Source organism: Lytechinus variegatus, chromosome 13 (genome assembly GCF_018143015.1).
Source record: "Lytechinus variegatus isolate NC3 chromosome 13, Lvar_3.0, whole genome shotgun sequence".
NCBI classification, from domain to species: domain Eukaryota; kingdom Metazoa; phylum Echinodermata; class Echinoidea; order Temnopleuroida; family Toxopneustidae; genus Lytechinus; species Lytechinus variegatus.
This window is the reverse complement of record NC_054752.1, coordinates 13,755,109-13,773,781: the sequence shown is the minus strand read 5'-3', so window position 1 is coordinate 13,773,781 and position 18,673 is coordinate 13,755,109. Positions and strand designations below refer to the sequence as shown.

Genomic DNA, 18,673 nt, shown 5'->3' with positions numbered 1-18,673 from the left:
TGCTGAAAGCAAAGTGATTAAAAGACACACGAGATAATCCATGAGGCAGATCGTGTTATTTTGTTATCTTTAACTCGTCTGCTTTGGCCCATGATATTGTGTTTTTATCGAGTACGTTATCTCCTTCATTCTTTATATTTATATATTAATTATATATATATATATATATATATATATATATATATATATATATATATATATATATATATATATACTTTTATACCACTGTTTATATGTGGACATTTTATGTAATTCTCGCCGTGCTGTGTGGACCCGTATGGTACTATGTGGACATTTTAATGTCCACATAGAAACAGTCGTCTAAAAGTGATTTTTTACATGCCAGAAAGGACGTGAGAATAACGCCATATTGTGGGGACATGAATTATGAGGACTCATCATTTGCTCATACCCACCGCTAAGTAATTGGTTATTGTGCCATCTGTTGTCGTGAAGGAGACATTTTACGCGCCAAGAGCTGAGAGCAAGGAATACCCCCCTAGTTCAGTGGTTGAAGCGGGACATTTTAGCACTTGATTTTGCCGCCCTCTATAATAAGCGTCACGTAACGAGGTTGCATTAACAATGGATCCAAGATGGCGAAGACCACAAATGTGAGTAAACTCTCTTCTACTTTTATTTCTTCATCCCATTTCTGCCATTTCTTTCAATTTCAGTAAATTTTATATTAACCAATCATTGCTAACCGATATTTTTACCCATGTACAGAAGTGTTAACGTCAGATTCAAATTATAAGGCGCTGTTTGGTGCATTTGTATAGTTGCATTTTCCTTGGCTACGCTACGTGCGGCCTATAGAGTATAGGGCCAAGCGCCAGGCGTTAGGGGGTAAAGTAAAGGTACGAATAGTACTAGGACCTATGATTTTTACCCCAGAACGCCTCCAAGCTAGTCCAGAGTAGGTCTAAGCCAAGGGGTTCAAGATTTTTGCCACCCTTTGACATCAAAATGTTTGTCCACAGCCCTGGAAAAATGGGTAACTCGGCCACCAGGTGGCTGGGAAATCTTTGCTTGCAGCTATAGGGAAATTTTGATATTTGGAGGAAAATTAACAGCGTTGCCAGAAGGCAGATGTACGATAATTATTCTTATTTGTAGTTTTGTACGATAATTTTGCCTTTATGATGTAGGATGGGGGGTGCGATGTCCGGACACTTAACAAAAATTAAGCCTAGTTTTTCGTCTAAGGATTAAGCCAAAAATGTATGTTGAATACTTATCACCATCAATATTTGTTCTCCACAATATTTTCTGACATTTTGTGCTGAAAAACTTCAAAGATAATTCCACTGAAAAAATGGTTAAATGTACGATAATTTCGCCATTTTCGTATTTTCATCATTTTCGTATTTTCATGACTTGTGCTGAAGAAATTTAAGCTATTTTAGCATTTTAAATCCCTCATTCATGCTCCAAAACTCGGCACTTGCGCTCGTCGTGCAAGTAGGCCTATTCCAATTTGCATTTCCCACAGTTAAGGTTCTTCAGTTCACTCGAACATGTAAAAATTGTGTTACATTTTGCACGCGCGCATTTCTTCATGTGGGTGCGTCAACGCGCGCGTATTTCTGTACGTGCTGCGTGTATTAAAAGTATTATATGGTAGATGTTCATGAGTCCACGCGGGTCATTAGTCCACGCGCCCTCGAATACGCGCATGCGACGCGATATATGCCCTAAATTTCTTGGACAGTCTAGAAAACAACAAGCCTATTAGAGATATGACAGAAACTTTCAAGAAAAATCATTGGTTTCTTGTATTTTTATGATTTAACTCATATACGACCAAATTTATTCATTGTGAGAAAACTAGGGCTTCCCCTGACCTCAGACAGGTACCAGAAGAAAGAGCGAAAATTGACCAATCAGGAGATACCTTTCATATTGCCGAAAAAAAATCCCTCGCAAACTTATTGAATTTAGAAGTGCTCTTATTGGATATTTCATTCCAAGACCGTACGAGCCTGCCAATTGTTTGTTTTGTTACCTAGCTACAAGAGTAGCGCGCTCTGCAAAAGGGGAAACCCCCAAGCTATCGATAGCGATATCGCGATCATGTTTTCCCCACGCAGCCATTTTTCCCTGCCGCGTGCGATTTGCAGAAAAAGTAACTGCACTTTTAGGTCTATTTTGACATGTTTTCCTCACAACAGTCGCGATTGAAATATTTTGAAAGGATTAATTCAAATTGTATTTGTAATCCCAGGATATACCTTCGTATTTTTTGCTCTGTGATATTTTTTGGGTAAGTTTTCATGATGATTTATCGTGCTTGTCGCGTTGTTGATTGAGTTGTGATGTGCGAGGCATCATCAACTGCAGGCAATCTCAAACATTTCTGTTGACCACGCAATTTTCTGATGATTGCTTGTTAAGATTCTCTTATTTCCATTCATAAAAATATAATTTATCTGACCCTAGATCTAGGTGAAATTATTTTTGTACAGAATTATTTATCTGTCTGGTCAGGGATTTTTCTTTTTTTAGAAGAAAATTCGGCGAAACCAAGGCCCTTTTTTCGTTTGCCATTTCATGTTCTTTTGCACACGTGAACGTCTTTTCATATTTTATGTAACCAAACCGATTTAAATCCATCCGAATCTTTGCAATCCTGTCATGAAATATAAAAAATACCCACATATACAGCTAAAGAAAGGACTAAATGTCCCGATTTTTCTTTGATTTATTCTTTTTGTTATAAGATTTTCATGAAATCTTATACCCCTTTCATAAACCCAATTAAAATGAATTAGGCGGCTAATAGCAGCATAATTTGGTCGTAAAATTGGAGGAGGATAAGAGTTATCCGCATTACTCTGATGCTGCTATTAGTTTATGAACGCATTTCCAAATAATGCGGATAATTGCCATGGTGCGGTCACAAGGTCGCCCTTTTCCAACACAACCGCATCGGAGGGGGCGTGGCCAGTTGTCATGGCGATTATCCGCCTTTTTCAGGATGGGCGCTCGTAAAAATAATGCGGCTTATTTTCGGAGTTTATGAACGCAATTTTTATTGAATTATCCGCATTACTCTTAGGCGGCTAATTGGAGGATAGGTTTATGAAAAGGGTATTAGACTCTGTTATGTGAGACATGTATATCTTTTCCAACATAAAAAGTCATCCCCACACATGCCTTTTTGTGTATGTGGAGCTATCCATGCGAGAAACTTGTGAGGATATCATTGTCAATAAGGCCTTAAATTTTCCTCCAATGATGAAACAAAAGTCAAATCCCCTTCTGCATACTATGATGAAAAAACAAAGATATTCATTCACAAACAGAACATTAAAAAACAACTTACATTTTATTTCTCCCGTGTCAAACCATTTTTTTTTTTTTTGCCATTTTCTCTGGCAGGCTATTACTAATTGTACCATGTACATGTATGTCATGTCATTAAAAACTGGTGCATGACATTTTGAGACTGAAGATTCCAAGTCTGAAACATTTCAGGTCATACAACAAAATGCATTTTTTTTTAATTTAATTTTTTTAAAAATTTATATTGACATGTAGACATTGGAAAAACATCCCAATCACAGGCTTAATTAGTGCAAAATGACCAAGACCAAAATCAAAGTTTAAACTCAATCCTTGGAGGCATGTCCACACAATCGGATATAATGTCCCCATAATCTATTATATACAATTAAGTCTCACAATGAATGTACTGCAAACCTTGCACAAGTTTTAACTCTATCCTTGGATATGTGTGTCCACACAATTGGACACAATGTATTACCAAGTATACTGCAAACGTTGTACAAAATTGAACTCTATCTCTGCTTTTTTGCGGACTATATTTGGTCAAATGAAAAAGGGAATCTAGTGTAGTGGGAAAGGTGAACCATGGGTCAAGAAAATAATTGTTAGCTTTCAAATTAATTTCGAGGTATTTAGGAAGAATTATATTGTACGAAGATCCACTGAAAAGGATTGCTCTTCAGATTCCCTCATAATGATAATATGACAAAGAAGGCTGAAATATGCGGGTCCCGCACATGTGAGCACATGGCCATGTAGTCCCATACATGCATTTTGAGTGCAGTGCATGTTACTCAGAAGAATTTGGTAAATTTCTCATCATTTTCTACATTCAAAAACCTCGCATCATTAAATTATTCTTAGGTGCATTGTTATCAACCTTTCCAATCACTTTGACAGAGTTTCTTTTATGATTCAATCTCATGACTACAACACTAGATTAGCTTTAAAACTATAAATTAAGACTAAATTATAAACAAGGCTTTTTAATGTTTACCAGCTGTGCAGTCCCAAGTCTATGCTTGAATCTAATTAAATGACTCTTGTGCTGAGCAAAATCTTATTTAATGAAGTTTTAATAGTGAGTGGTGTACATTTGTGCAGATCTTGCTTAGCTTTATTTTGTGAGTGCCTCCTAAGCATTTTAGGACAACTTCAGAAATGTGTACCGTATTCGTTCCAATAGCCGCCCATGCTCCAATAAGCGCCCAACCCAGAGTTTTTGATTTCCCAAAACAAGAAAAAATAACCGCCCATGCAAGTTAAGTTAATAAAAGTTAAAATGATGAGTTCACAGGAAATTTTGTCATTTCCAATAATTTTTCTCACCGAGATTTATTATTACGTGCAATTTCAATCTTAGTGAAAAGTTTGGGTCATAAATCTGATACCAACTTTTTCAAATTTTTGAGAATCACTGACAATAAAAGTAAAGTAAGTGAAATTGTGTGGTAAAATTTGTCATAACATTTGAATATAAACAATTGAATTGTACATTGTATTTTTCCTTACAGCTTCATTTGAAGGTGAATGTTCAATTAATTTTATGGTAGGCTATAAATGGGTGATGTTTCAAATTCAATACCGGTACCTATATGTCTTATTTGAAGCAGCTTGATGTGCTGAGCATTTTGACACCTTCGTAAAAAAAAAATTGGTTAAAAAAATGGTGAGGAGTCGGCTAAAAACAATTTTCCAAGTGGTGGGGTCTGAGCACGAGTCAAATTGATATTCTTCAGTAAATTACACATATTTTCACTGCATTAGTCGATTTGCAATATTTTCATTCTTTTTTCAGAGATTGTGACCTGTACAGATTGTCATTGTCAGGGGGCAACGTGTTAACTAGAGACCTGGGGGGCATTTCATGAAAGGACTTGTCAGAGGTTTAATCCGACAAATTGTTATAAGCTACTGAAATGCTTGCATCTGATTGGCCGAGAGCAAATTTGTCGGATAAAATGTCTGACAAGTCCTTGATGAAATGCTTTCCTGGGGGGCATTTCATCAATTATAACAGTTTGTCGTATGAAACGTCTGACAAGTCCTTTCATGAAACGCTCTCCTGTCCACCCATCTTTTGGATGGGTAATTTCAAAAGTGAATGATGGGCAAAACAAATTGTAAACCTGTCCAAAAGACAGACAGCTTCCAGACAGCCAATTATAACAACAGAAAAATGGGGATGGTTTACAATTTTTACTACTGATGTACATGTACCAGGGCTCACACTAAGGATCGATATTTTGAACAATTTTGGCAACAGCTGTTGTTTTTATTATCATGTTGATTGTAGAAATGCATGTGGAAACATTGCTGAATTCACGATCTTAAAATCGCATTACACATGGCAGAAAATGCTTAGCAAACAGATATACATGCAATACCAGCTATTGCCAGCCCTGCTCGGTACTAGGACGTGGTACCAAATGCACAGTGAAAACACATGTGTGTACTTGAGTGGGCGTGGTATTGTAGCACCGGGGTACTACAAATAACGTTGGCTGATATGCTAGCTGCATTTTTTGCCACCCCCAATGAAATAGGTCAAATTTTGCAAATGCAATTTTAAAATTATTTTGTTGGTATCACATCAATAGGGAGATTTTCATTACTGATGTGTATCAAATTTTAATTTGCATTTTTGATTTTGTTTTGTTTTTGTTATAAATGGACAGTATTGACAAGTACAGCACCCCTGGTTAGATCTAGCATGCAGCAATGGCTTTGTCAGTCAGAAAAAGTATGGTAAGTAATTAGTTGATTGTCCTTTGCTTTGCACAATGCCCCTTGTGATTATAGCATTAAGTATCTAATTTGCATAATTTATGCAAAAAAAGGTGAAATTGTCATATCTACTGAGCCCAATGACGGGTTTTCATGATATTTAGTGATAATGGGCCGTATGCATAAAAAGTAGCAATTGCTTGATAGCAATTGCTTCAAGCAAAAGCAATTGCTAGCCAAGCAAAAGATCAAGCCAAAGCAATTGCTTAATTTCGTATGCATAACCTTCTGCTAGTGCTTAAACCCTTTGCTTGCCTTCAGCAAGCAATTGCTAGCGGTTTGAACAATGGCGACGTCACACTGGTGCGCACACGACCCACAGAACAAAGGTGCGATCGCGTGGATCGCATGCAGAGGTTTCCTGACACGGCAGTGCAAAATTCAGCGCTTCTCTCATGTATCATTTTGTCCTTTGATGTGGTGTCAAACTATTACTCTAATTTGTTAAATTGATAAAGTTGGCATCTAGTTTACACTTTTGGCTTCTCAACCACGTACATAATAAAACGCGAACACCTTGGTCAAGCAAACGCTCAAGCTGCTATGAAGGAGCTTGAAAAAACCCAAGCAAATGCTTAAGTTAAGTGCACCCGCAAAATGTTTGCTTTATGCATACACTTTTTAGCAATTGCTACATCGTCAAGCCAGTGCTAGCAGGCAGTTAGCAATTGCTTGAGCTTACTAGCAAAAGCTTTTGCTTGCAAGCAATTGCTCATTTTTATGCATACGGAATCAAGCAAAAGCCTAGCAAAAGCAATTGCTAGTTTTTATGCATCCGGCCCAATGAAATGTTACCAATGAGAATTTTTATCAGAGGTCATTTGGGGTCATGGGGTCAATGTCAAAGGTCAAATCTTCAACTTATTCCTATTTTACAAGTTAAGGTGTCAAATTGTAGTTCCTGGACTCATGATTAAAAGTGTTCATGGTGACCCCTTCACCCGAACCTTTTTTTTTTTTTTTTTAGAAAATTACAAATGTCAATTCGTTTGATTTCCATGGGTTAAAACTCATTCTTTTTTTTTGGGGGGGGGGGGGTACCAGGGGGATTGTGGTTTGTGAGAAGCAATTTTTGTAGTGTTTGTTTTTCAAAAAAATCAGGTCACCAGTTTAATGAACATTATTTAAATTGTTAATGACAATATTAAACTTTCTTTGTTTCTTTGAGTATATCACATATTCTGAGTGAAAAATAACAAACCGAACATACTAAAAGGTGGGCTGTTACATCTTTAGTTGGTGAATGTCTGTTTAAATGCAGGATTGCCTACCTCTATATGATGCAAGAACAAAAATTAGTGGAATTACGTGAATCTCTGCTTAACCAAGTAATAGATGCAAGTGGTTCTATGCCATATAGTCGTACGCTAAAATAGGGTAGAGAACGTTACATAAATCACCAAAATAATTTTTTTTTTGATGATTTGACCATGTTCTCCTTTATGAATCTTAAAGTCCATGGTACCAAACTTTAGCATTTTTATTCTAGTTTTCAAAACAGGAAACACATCACGGATATCTTCCTGACATAAAAAAAAATATAAGCGGGTGAATGAGACATGGTATAGGGTGGAGGTGGAGGGGACACGGGAGTCAGTGCAAAGTCAATGCAAAACAGTTCTTTTTTTCACAATTCAATTCTAATTCAATTCCAATTTATTTTGTGTGATCATTTTTTGGTCGAGACATTTTGCCCAAAATGTGGTGAAATGTGTACAAATCCAATGTAAAATAGATTTTTTCAATGAATTAATATATTTAGCATTTTCTTTTCAAACTCATTGAAATCAATTTATTATTGTGTTTTTATGCCAAAAAAATCCTCACCAATAATTTCATGCTCCATAACAAAGAAATAAATAAGAAATCAAAAACAATAAGATACATAAATAAAAAAAAAACAAGAAAATACATAAGAAATTAAATTAATATGCTAATTCTTTTTGGTGCATAATCATTCTCATGGACTAAAGAATAATGTATACCAAAATTTATAACTCTAAATGGCTGATTAGGGAATTATTACCAAAAATGGAATTTTGCATAAATTAACTTAATTAAATATGCATAAATGAGCATAATTTATTCATAAAGAAAATTTTCTCAAAAAACTAACTATACAGTTTTGTTTGATTTGTTTGCCTTTACCAGCATGGACGTTTTCATAGCAATTGTATGATCCATGGCTGAGATTTTAGGGGGTACCAAAATTTATGCTACCCCTATCATGAATGCTCCCCCCTATCTACCACCCTACAAATATGGCTACTTGGCATTAATTGATTGCTAATTGCTAATGAACGAAGAGACTACAAAAACGTTTTTACTTTGGAGTAGTGGACATATAAATTACCTTTAAATTGATACTCTTTTCTTCAATGTAGCACAGGTATTTGTTGTTTTATGCCACTTTTTATTAGAGAGTGTGTCGCACAAATGTAACAAAACCACCTATGTGTGGGCCCACTATAAAACGCACCGCCTAAATTATAACTCTGGTTTATTTTCATGAAGCACGATATTACAAAAAGCATGTGCTGCGGCACAAAATGCAATGTTCAGGAGGCCATTTTTCCTTAAGTGTACCTCACATGTCAATAAAAACTGGTGCATATGAGATGTTGAGACTGAAGATTCCAAATCTGAAACATTTTAGGTAGTACAACAAAATACATGTTTTTTAAGGATATAATTGATATGTCGACGTATAGAAAAAACATGCCAACCACAGCCTAAGTACAAACCCAATCAAAGTTTGAGTGTATCCTTGAATACAAATTATACAATATAGTATGTCCACACAATTGGATATATATGTCCCCATAAAGTATATACAAATAAAGTACGTCTCACACAATGAATGTACAGCAAACCTAGCACAAGTTTTAACTCTATCCTTGGATATATGTCTGCACAATGGGACACAATATGATACCAAGTACATTGTACATTTTGTATACTGCCAACATATGTTGAGCAAAGTTTAACTTTTTCCTTGCTTTTATGTTTTTCAAAAATTACTAAATTTAAAACTATGAATTAAAACTGTATACTTATGAATAAGGCTGCAATTTTAATGTTTACCAGCGTGTGCAGTCTAATAAGTCCATGCTTGAATCTAAACTGTCTATTGTGCTGAGGAAAATCTTATTTAATGAAGTTTTAATAGTGAGTGGTGTACATTTGTGCAGATCTTCCTTAGCTTTATTTTGTGAGTGCCTCCTAAGCATTTTGGGACAATTTCAAAAATGTAACCCCAAATTTGGGGTGAATCACGAAAATCAAATTTCAGTCAGCAATTTTGTTAGTTACTTTTGAGGTCAATTTTAACCCAGCAAATTTGAGTGGTTTTAAAGAAATTTTATGAATTATAATTGAAACATTTTTGGGTCATTCAAGCCCAATTTGGGGAACCATTGGAACCCTACACCATGGATTGTTTATTTTTCTTTAATAGTATATTTATAGGTACCTATGAGAAATGAAAAACCTGCGAATATTAAATTTTAACTCTGTTTCGTTTTCATGAAGCACGATATTACAAAAGGCATGTGCTGCGGCACAAAATGCAATGTTCAGGGGGCCATTTTTCCTTCAGTGTACCTCACATGTCAATAAACACTGGTGCATATGAGATGTTGAGACTGAAGATTCCAAATCTGAAACATTTTGGGTAATACAACAAAATACATATTTTTTAAGTATATTAATTGATATGTCGACGTATAGAAAAAACATGCCAACCACAGCCCAAGTACAAACCCAATCAAAGTTTGACTGTATCCTTGAATACAAATTATACAATATAGTATGTCCACACAATTGGATATATATGTCCCCATAATGTATATATACAAATTAAGTCTCACAATGGATGTACTGCAAACCTTGCACAAGTTTTAACTCTATCCTTGGATATATGTCTACACAATCGGACACAATATATTTTCAACTACATTGTTCATTTCGTATACTGCCAATGTACGTTAGTTTAACTTTATCCTTGCTTTTATGTTTTTCAAAAATTACTAATTTAAAACTATAAATTAAAACTGTATACTTATGAACAAGGTTGCAATTTTAATGTTTACCAGCGTGTGCAGTCTAATAAGTCCATGATTGAATATAAACTGTCTATTGTGCTGAGGAAAATCTTATTTAATGAAGTTTTAATGGTGAGTGGTGTACGTTTGTGCAGATCTTGCTTAGCTTTATTTTGTGAGTGCCTCCTAAGCATTTTGGGACAATTTCAAAAATGTAACCCCTAATTTGGGGTGAATCACTCCCGAAATTCATATTTCAGTCAGCAATTTTGTTAGTTAGTTTAGAGGTCAATTTTAACCCAGCAAATTTGAGTGGTTTTAAAGAAATTTTATGAATTATCATTGAAACATTTTTGGGTCATTCAAGCCCAACTTGGGGAACCATTGGAACCCTACACCATGGATTGTTTTTTTCTTTAGTAGTATATTTGTAGGTACCTATGAGAAATGAAAAACCTGCGAATATTAAATTTTAACTCTGTTTCGTTTTCATGAAGCACGATATTACAAAAAGCATGTGCTGCGGCATAAAATGCAATGTTCAGGGGCCATTTTTCCTTAAGTGTACCTCACATGTCAATAAAAACTGGTGCATATGAGATGTTGAGACTGAAGATTCCAAATCTGAAACATTTTGGGTAATACAACAAAATACATGTTTTTTAAGTATATTAATTGATATGTCGATGGAGAGAAAAAACATGCCAACCACAGCCTAAGTACAAACCCAATCAAAGTTTGAGTGTATCCTTGAAGACAAATTATACAATATAGTATGTCCACACAATTGGATATATATGTCCCCATAATGTATATACAAATTAAGTCTCACAATGAATGTACTGCAAACCTTGCACAAGTTTTAACTCTATCCTTGGATATATGTCTACACAATCGGACACAATATATTTTCAACTACATTGTTCATTTCGTATACTGCCAATGTACGTTAGTTTAACTTTATCCTTGCTTTTATGTTTTTCAAAAATTACTAATTTAAAACTATAAATTAAAACTGTATACTTATGAACAAGGCTGCAATTTTAATGTTTACCAGCCTGTGCAGTCTAATAAGTCCATGCTTGAATCTAAACTGTCTATTGTGCTGAGGAAAATCTTATTTAATGAAGTTTTAATGGTGAGTGGTGTACGTTTGTGCAGATCTTGCTTAGCTTTATTTTGTGAGTGCCTCCTAAGCATTTTGGGACAATTTCAAAAATGTAACCCTTAATTTGGGGTGAATCACTCCCGAAAATCAAATTTCAGTCAGCAATTTTGTTAGTTAGTTTAGAGGTCAATTTTAACCCAGCAAATTTGAGTGGTTTTAAAGAAATTTTATGAATTATAATTGAAACATTTTTGGGTCATTCAAGCCCAACTTGGGGAACCATTTGAACCCTACACCATGGGTTGTTTTTTTCTTTAGTAGTATATTTGTAGGTACCTATGAGAAATGAAAAACCTGCGAATATTAAATTTTAACTCTGTTTCGTTTTCATGAAGCACGATATTACAAAAAGCATGTGCTGCGGCACAAAATGCAATGTTCAGGGGCCATTTTTCCTTAAGTGTACCTCACATGTCAATAAAAACTGGTGCATATGAGATGTTGAGACTGAAGATTCCAAATCTGAAACATTTTGGGTAATACAACAAAATACATATTTTTTAAGTATATTAATTGATATGTCGACGTATAGAAAAAACATGCCAACCACAGCCCAAGTACAAACCCAATCAAAGTTTGACTGTATCCTTGAATACAAATTATACAATATAGTATGTCCACACAATTGGATATATATGTCCCCATAATGTATATACAAATTAAGTCTCACAATGAATGTACTGCAAACCTTGCACAAGTTTTAACTCTATCCTTGGATATATGTCTACACAATCGGACACAATATATTTTCAACTACATTGTTCATTTCGTATACTGCCAGTGTACGTTAGTTTAACTTTATCCTTGCTTTTATGTTTTTCAAAAATTACTAATTTTAAACTATAAATTAAAACTGTATACTTATGAACAAGGTTGCAATTTCAATGTTTACCAGCGTGTGCAGTCTAATAAGTCCATGATTGAATATAAACTGTCTATTGTGCTGAGGAAAATCTTATTTAATGAAGTTTTAATGGTGAGTGGTGTACGTTTGTGCAGATCTTGCTTAGCTTTATTTTGTGAGTGCCTCCTAAGCATTTTGGGACAATTTCAAAAATGTAACCCCTAATTTGGGGTGAATCACTCCCGAAAATCAAATTTCAGTCAGCAATTTTGTTAGTTAGTTTAGAGGTCAATTTTAACCCAGCAAATTTGAGTGGTTTTAAAGAAATTTTATGAATTATAATTGAAACATTTTTGGGTCATTCAAGCCCAACTTGGGGAACCATTGGAACCCTACACCATGGATTGTTTTTTTCTTTAATAGTATATTTGTAGGTACCTATGAGAAATGAAAAACCTGCGAATATTAAATTCAAACCCTGTTTCGTTTTCATGAAGCACGATATTACAAAAAGCATGTGCTGCGGCACAAAATGCAATGTTCAGGGGCCATTTTTCCTTAAGTGTACCTCACATGTCAATAAAAACTGGTGCATATGAGATGTTGAGACTGAAGATTCCAAATCTGAAACATTTTGGGTAATACAAAAAAATACATGTTTTTTAAGTATATTAATTGATATGTCGATGGAGAGAAAAAACATGCCAACCACAGCCTAAGTACAAACCCAATCAAAGTTTGAGTGTATCCTTGAAGACAAATTATACAATATAGTATGTCCTCACAATTGGATATATATGTCCCCATAATGTATATACAAATTAAGTCTCACAATGAATGTACTGCAAACCTTGCACAAGTTTTAACTCTATCCTTGGATATATGTCTACACAATCGGACACAATATATTTTCAACTACATTGTTCATTTCGTATACTGCCAATGTACGTTAGTTTAACTTTATCCTTGCTTTTATGTTTTTCAAAAATTACTAATTTAAAACTATAAATTAAAACTGTATACTTATGAACAAGGCTGCAATTTTAATGTTTACCAGCGTGTGCAGTCTAATAAGTCCATGATTGAATATAAACTGTCTATTGTGCTGAGAAAAATCTTATTTAATGAAGTTTTAATAGTGAGTGGTGTACATTTGTGCAGATCTTGCTTAGCTTTATTTTGTGAGTGCTTCCTAAGCATTTTGGGACAATTTCAAAGATGTAACCCCCGATTTGGGGTGAATCACTCACGAAAATCAAATTTCAGTCAGCAATTTTGTATTTGCAGTTAGTTTGAGGTCAATTTTAACCAAGCAAATTTGAGTGGTTTTAAAGAAATTTATGGATTATAATTGAAACATTGTTGGGTCATTCAAGCCCAACTCGAGGAACCATTGGAACCCTACACCATGGATTTTTTTTCTTTAATAGTATATTTGTAGGTACCTATGAGAAAAGAAAAACTTGTGAATATTAAATTCTAACTCTGTTTCGTTTTCATGAAGCGCGATATGACAAAAAGTATGTGCTGCGGCATAAAATGCAATGTTCAGGGGGCCATTTTTCCATAAGTGTACCTCACATGTCAATAAAAACTGGTGCATATGAGATGTTGAGACTGAAGATTCCAAATCTGAAACATTTTGGGTAATACAACAAAATACATATTTTTTAAGTATATTAAAATGCAATGTTCAGGGGCCATTTTTCCTTAAGTGTACCTCACATGTCAATAAAAACTGGTGCATATGAGATGTTGAGACTGAAGATTCCAAATCTGAAACATTTTGGGTAATACAACAAAATACATGTTTTTTAAGTATATTAATTGATATGTCGACGTATAGAAAAAACATGCCAACCACAGCCCAAGTACAAACCCAATCAAAGTTTGACTGTATCCTTGAATACAAATTATACAATATAGTATGTCCACACAATTGGATATATATGTCCCCATAATGTATATACAAATTAAGTCTCACAATGAATGTACTGCAAACCTTGCACAAGTTTTAACTCTATCCTTGGATATATGTCTACACAATCGGACACAATATATTTTCAACTACATTGTTCATTTCGTATACTGCCAATGTACGTTAGTTTAACTTTATCCTTGCTTTTATGTTTTTCAAAAATTACTAATTTTAAACTATAAATTAAAACTGTATACTTATGAACAAGGTTGCAATTTTAATGTTTACCAGCGTGTGCAGTCTAATAAGTCCAAACAGGTCATGTGATTGCGCTTAAAAGCAACCACTCACTCCACTAGATACAACCACTCGGTCCATACGAGTCACGTGATTGCACCTAAAAAGCAACCACTCACTCCGCTAGATACAACCACTCGGTCCATACGAGTCACGTGATTGCCCTTAAAAGCAACCACTCACTCCACTAGATACAACCAAGTTTAAATTGATTGGTACTTGATGTGAAATAAACAACATTGATTGCTTAAGGCAAGTACATGTATAAGGGGCTAAATTTAATTGGTCTGGGATGTTGAATATGTCTATAAATGTAGTAGCCTATTTTACAGCAATACTGCAAAACTAGAGCAAACTGATGCAATACCGGCTATCTTGAGCACTGACCATAGATGAATTAGGCTTTAGCCTATTGCATTTGTAGGCCTACAGTATTCTATTGGTGATTATCTACTGTAGTTGGTCTTACAGTAGACCAGGTTAGAATTTGAAAGATGTTCTTGATGCCTTGATATCAAAATCATGTGACAGCGAACATCCTGTTATCATTTTTTTTCTTTGAAATTGGGACACTGTAATAGTGTAGTTACATGTATATAAACGCTTATCTTAAAATGGGATTTTGAATGAGTGCGAAGATGTATGCAAGAAGATAAAAGGTACATGTATTATCATCCCTTTCAAAATACTTGATGTTCATCAGTTACATGTAATCTTCCAATATAGAAAGCGGTGTGTAATTCCATGATTCTTAATCCTTTAGTTTGGTCAGAAAATATGATTTTTAAAAAACAATTATTAGACTTATTAATTGCTAAAATGCTGTCCCCCATAATGTTCTGTTCTTTGCCTATAAGCTCAGATTTTGAAGTTAAAGAAGTGAAGTATGCAATTTCACTCGGGTCAAAAGGACATTTTTTTTTTTAGAATCCAAATTTGAAAAATTAATGATTCCTGATTGAGTATTAAATTGAGAGAGTACAGGCATGTATACATTCCAATTGCGGTAACATACTTACAGGAAATTGACCTTGACTGAAGGAATGTACTCAAATACAGCCAAAAGGGGCATGATTAAAAATGACCCAGTTCTATTTAGCATGGTATAATACACTGTTTGGTTTCCTTTTTGTGTACTTGGGTAAATTGAGAGCTGGTCCTCTGCAAAAAAACCCATTAAATGTCTTGTTATCATAAATATTGTCTTCTATCTTAAGATTTGCGATGCTGTTTGAGTGGAGCTATGAACGCTGATCTTAAAATGGCATCTTGAATGAGTGCGAAGATTGGTGCAAGACATAGTTATCAAAGGTATAATCATCCTTTTGAAAACGCTTGATGATTATCAGATAGTAATCTTCCCTTATGAAAAGCTGTGTGAAATTTCATGCTTCATAATCCTTAATCCCGCAGAATTCTCTGTTCCTTGCCCTAAGCTCAGATTTTGAAAATAGCGTATACAATTTCACTCTGGTCAAAGGGACATTAGAAATTAAAAAAAATCAAAATCTGAGAAATTAACAATTCCTGATAGTCTGATAGAGTATTATATTGAGAGAGTACAGGTGTTAATTTCTAACATACATTCCTTTCACGGTAACAGACTTACAGGATATTGACCTTGGCTGAAGGAATATACTCGATACAGCCAAAAGGGGCATGATTAAGAATATGACCTAGTTCTATTTAGCATGGTATATACACACTGTTTGGTTTCATTTTCGTGTACAAGAATCCAAATCTGACAAGAATCCAAATCTGAAGATAATTATCAATTCCTGATACAATATTTAATTGAGAGAGTACAGCTGTTAATTTCTATCATACATTTCTTTCGCGGTGACATACAGGAAATTGACCTGGGCTGAAGGAATGTACTCAATACATCCAAAAGGGACATGATTAAAAAATGACCCAGTTCTATTTAGCGTGGTATAATACACTGTTTGGTTTCCTTTTTGTGTACTTGGGTAAATTGAGATCTGGTCCTCTGCAAAAAATGCCATTAAACGTCTTGTTATCATAAATACGTCTTCTATCTTAAGATTTGGGATGCTGTTTGAGTGGAGCTATAAACGCTGATCTTAAAATGGCATCTTGAATGAGTGCGAAGACTGGTGCAAGACATAGTTATCAAAGGTATAATCAACCTTTTCAAAACGCTTGATGATTATCAGATATATGTAACCTTCCCTTATGAAAAGCTGTGTGAAATTTCATGCTTCATAATCCTTAATCCCGCACAATACTCTGTTCCTTGCCCTAAGCTCAGATTTTGAAAGTAGCGTATACAATTTCACTCTGGTCAAAGGGACATTAGAAATTAAAAAAATCAAAATCTGAGAAATTAAGAATTCCTGATAGTCTGAGTATTATATTGAGAGAGTACAGGTGTTAATTTCTAACATACATTCCTTTCTCGGTAACAGACTTACATGATATTGACCTTGGCTGAAGGAATATACTCGATACAGCCAAAAGGGGCATGATTAAGAATATGACCTAGTTCTATTTAGCATGGTATATACACACTGTTTGGTTTCATTTTCGTGTACAAGAATCCAAATCTGACAAGAATCCAAATCTGAAGATAATTATCAATTCCTGATAGAATATTTAATTGAGAGAGTACAGCTGTTAATTTCTATCATACATTCCTTTCGCGGTGACATACAGGAAAATGACCTGGGCTGAAGGAATGTACTCAATACATCCAAAAGGGACATGATTAAAAAATGACCCAGTTCTATTTAGCGTGGTATAATACACTGTTTGGTTTCCTTTTTGTGTACTTGGGTAAATTGAGATCTGGTCCTCTGCAAAAAAAGCCATTAAACGTCTTGTTATCACAAATATCGTCTTCTATCTTAAGATTTGGAATGCTGTTTGAGTGGAGCTATAAACGCTGATCTTAAAATGGCATCTTGAATGAGTGCGAAGACTGGTGCAAGACATAGTTATCAAAGGTATAATCAACCTTTTCAAAACGCTTGATGATTATCAGATATATGTAACCTTCCCTTATGAAAAGCTGTGTGAAATTTCATGCTTCATAATCCTTAATCCCGCACAATTCTCTGTTCCTTGCCCTAAGCTCAGATTTTGAAAGTAGCGTATACAATTTCACTCTGGTCAAAGGGACATTAGAAATTAAAAAAATCAAAATCTGAGAAATTAAGAATTCCTGATAGTCTGATAGAGTATTATATTGAGAGAGTACAGGTGTTAATTTCTAACATACATTCCTTTCGCGGTAACAGACTTACAGGATATTGACCTTGGCTGAAGGAATATACTCGATACAGCCAAAAGGGGCATGATTAAGAATATGACCTAGTTCTATTTAGCATGGTATATACACACTGGTTTCATTTTCGTGTACAAGAATCCAAATCTGACAAGAATCCAAATCTGAAGATAATTATCAATTCCTGATAGAATATTTAATTGAGAGAGTACAGCTGTTAATTTCTATCATACATTCCTTTTGTGGTGACATACAGGAAATTGACCTGGGCTGAAGGAATGTACTCAATACATTCAAAAGGGACATGATTAAAAAATGACCCAGTTCTATTTAGCGTGGTATAATACACTGTTTGGTTTCCTTTTTGTGTACTTGGGTAAATTGAGATCTGGTCCTCTGCAAAAAAAGCCATTAAACGTCTTGTTATCATAAATATCGTCTTCTATCTTAAGATTTGGGATGCTGTTTGAGTGGAGCTATAAACGCTGATCTTAAAATGGCATCTTGAATGAGTGCGAAGACTGGTGCAAGACATAGTTATCAAAGGTATAATCATCCTTTTCAAAACGCTTGATGATTATCAGATATATGTAAACTTCCCTTATGAAAAGCTGTGTGAAATTTCATGCTTCATAATCCTTAATCCCGCACAATTCTCTGTTCCTTGCCCTAAGCTCAGATTTTGAAAGTAGCGTATACAATTTCACTCTGGTTAAAGGGACATTAGAAATTAAAAAAAATCAAAATCTGAGAAATTAACAATTCCTGATAGTCTGATAGAGTATTATATTGAGAGAGTACAGGTGTTAATTTCTAACATACATTCCTTTCGCGGTAACAGACTTACATGATATTGACCTTGGCTGAAGGAATATACTCGATACAGCCAAAAGGGGCATGATTAAGAATATGACCTAGTTCTATTTAGCATGGTATATACACACTGTTTGGTTTCATTTTCGTGTACAAGAATCCAAATCTGACAAGAATCCAAATCTGAAGATAATTATCAATTCCTGATAGAATATTTAATTGAGAGAGTACAGCTGTTAATTTCTATCATACATTTCTTTCGATG

The 18,673-nt window shown here is 34.6% G+C and overlaps 1 long non-coding RNA gene across 2 annotated transcripts in view; it reads left to right on the top strand.

Annotated features, from left to right (window-relative positions):
• Positions 1-216: 216 nt before the first annotated feature.
• LOC121426959 overlaps positions 217-18,673 on the top strand; it is a 32,509-nt gene continuing 14,052 nt past the window's right edge. Inside the window, exons 1-2 of one of the 2 annotated variants that reach the window (XR_005971648.1) lie at positions 217-614; positions 5,970-6,039. This is a non-coding gene — a long non-coding RNA (uncharacterized LOC121426959). Of the gene's footprint in view, positions 615-1,628; positions 2,267-5,969; positions 6,040-18,673 lie in introns of those variants that run through there. The other variant, XR_005971649.1, reaches the window with a different exon arrangement.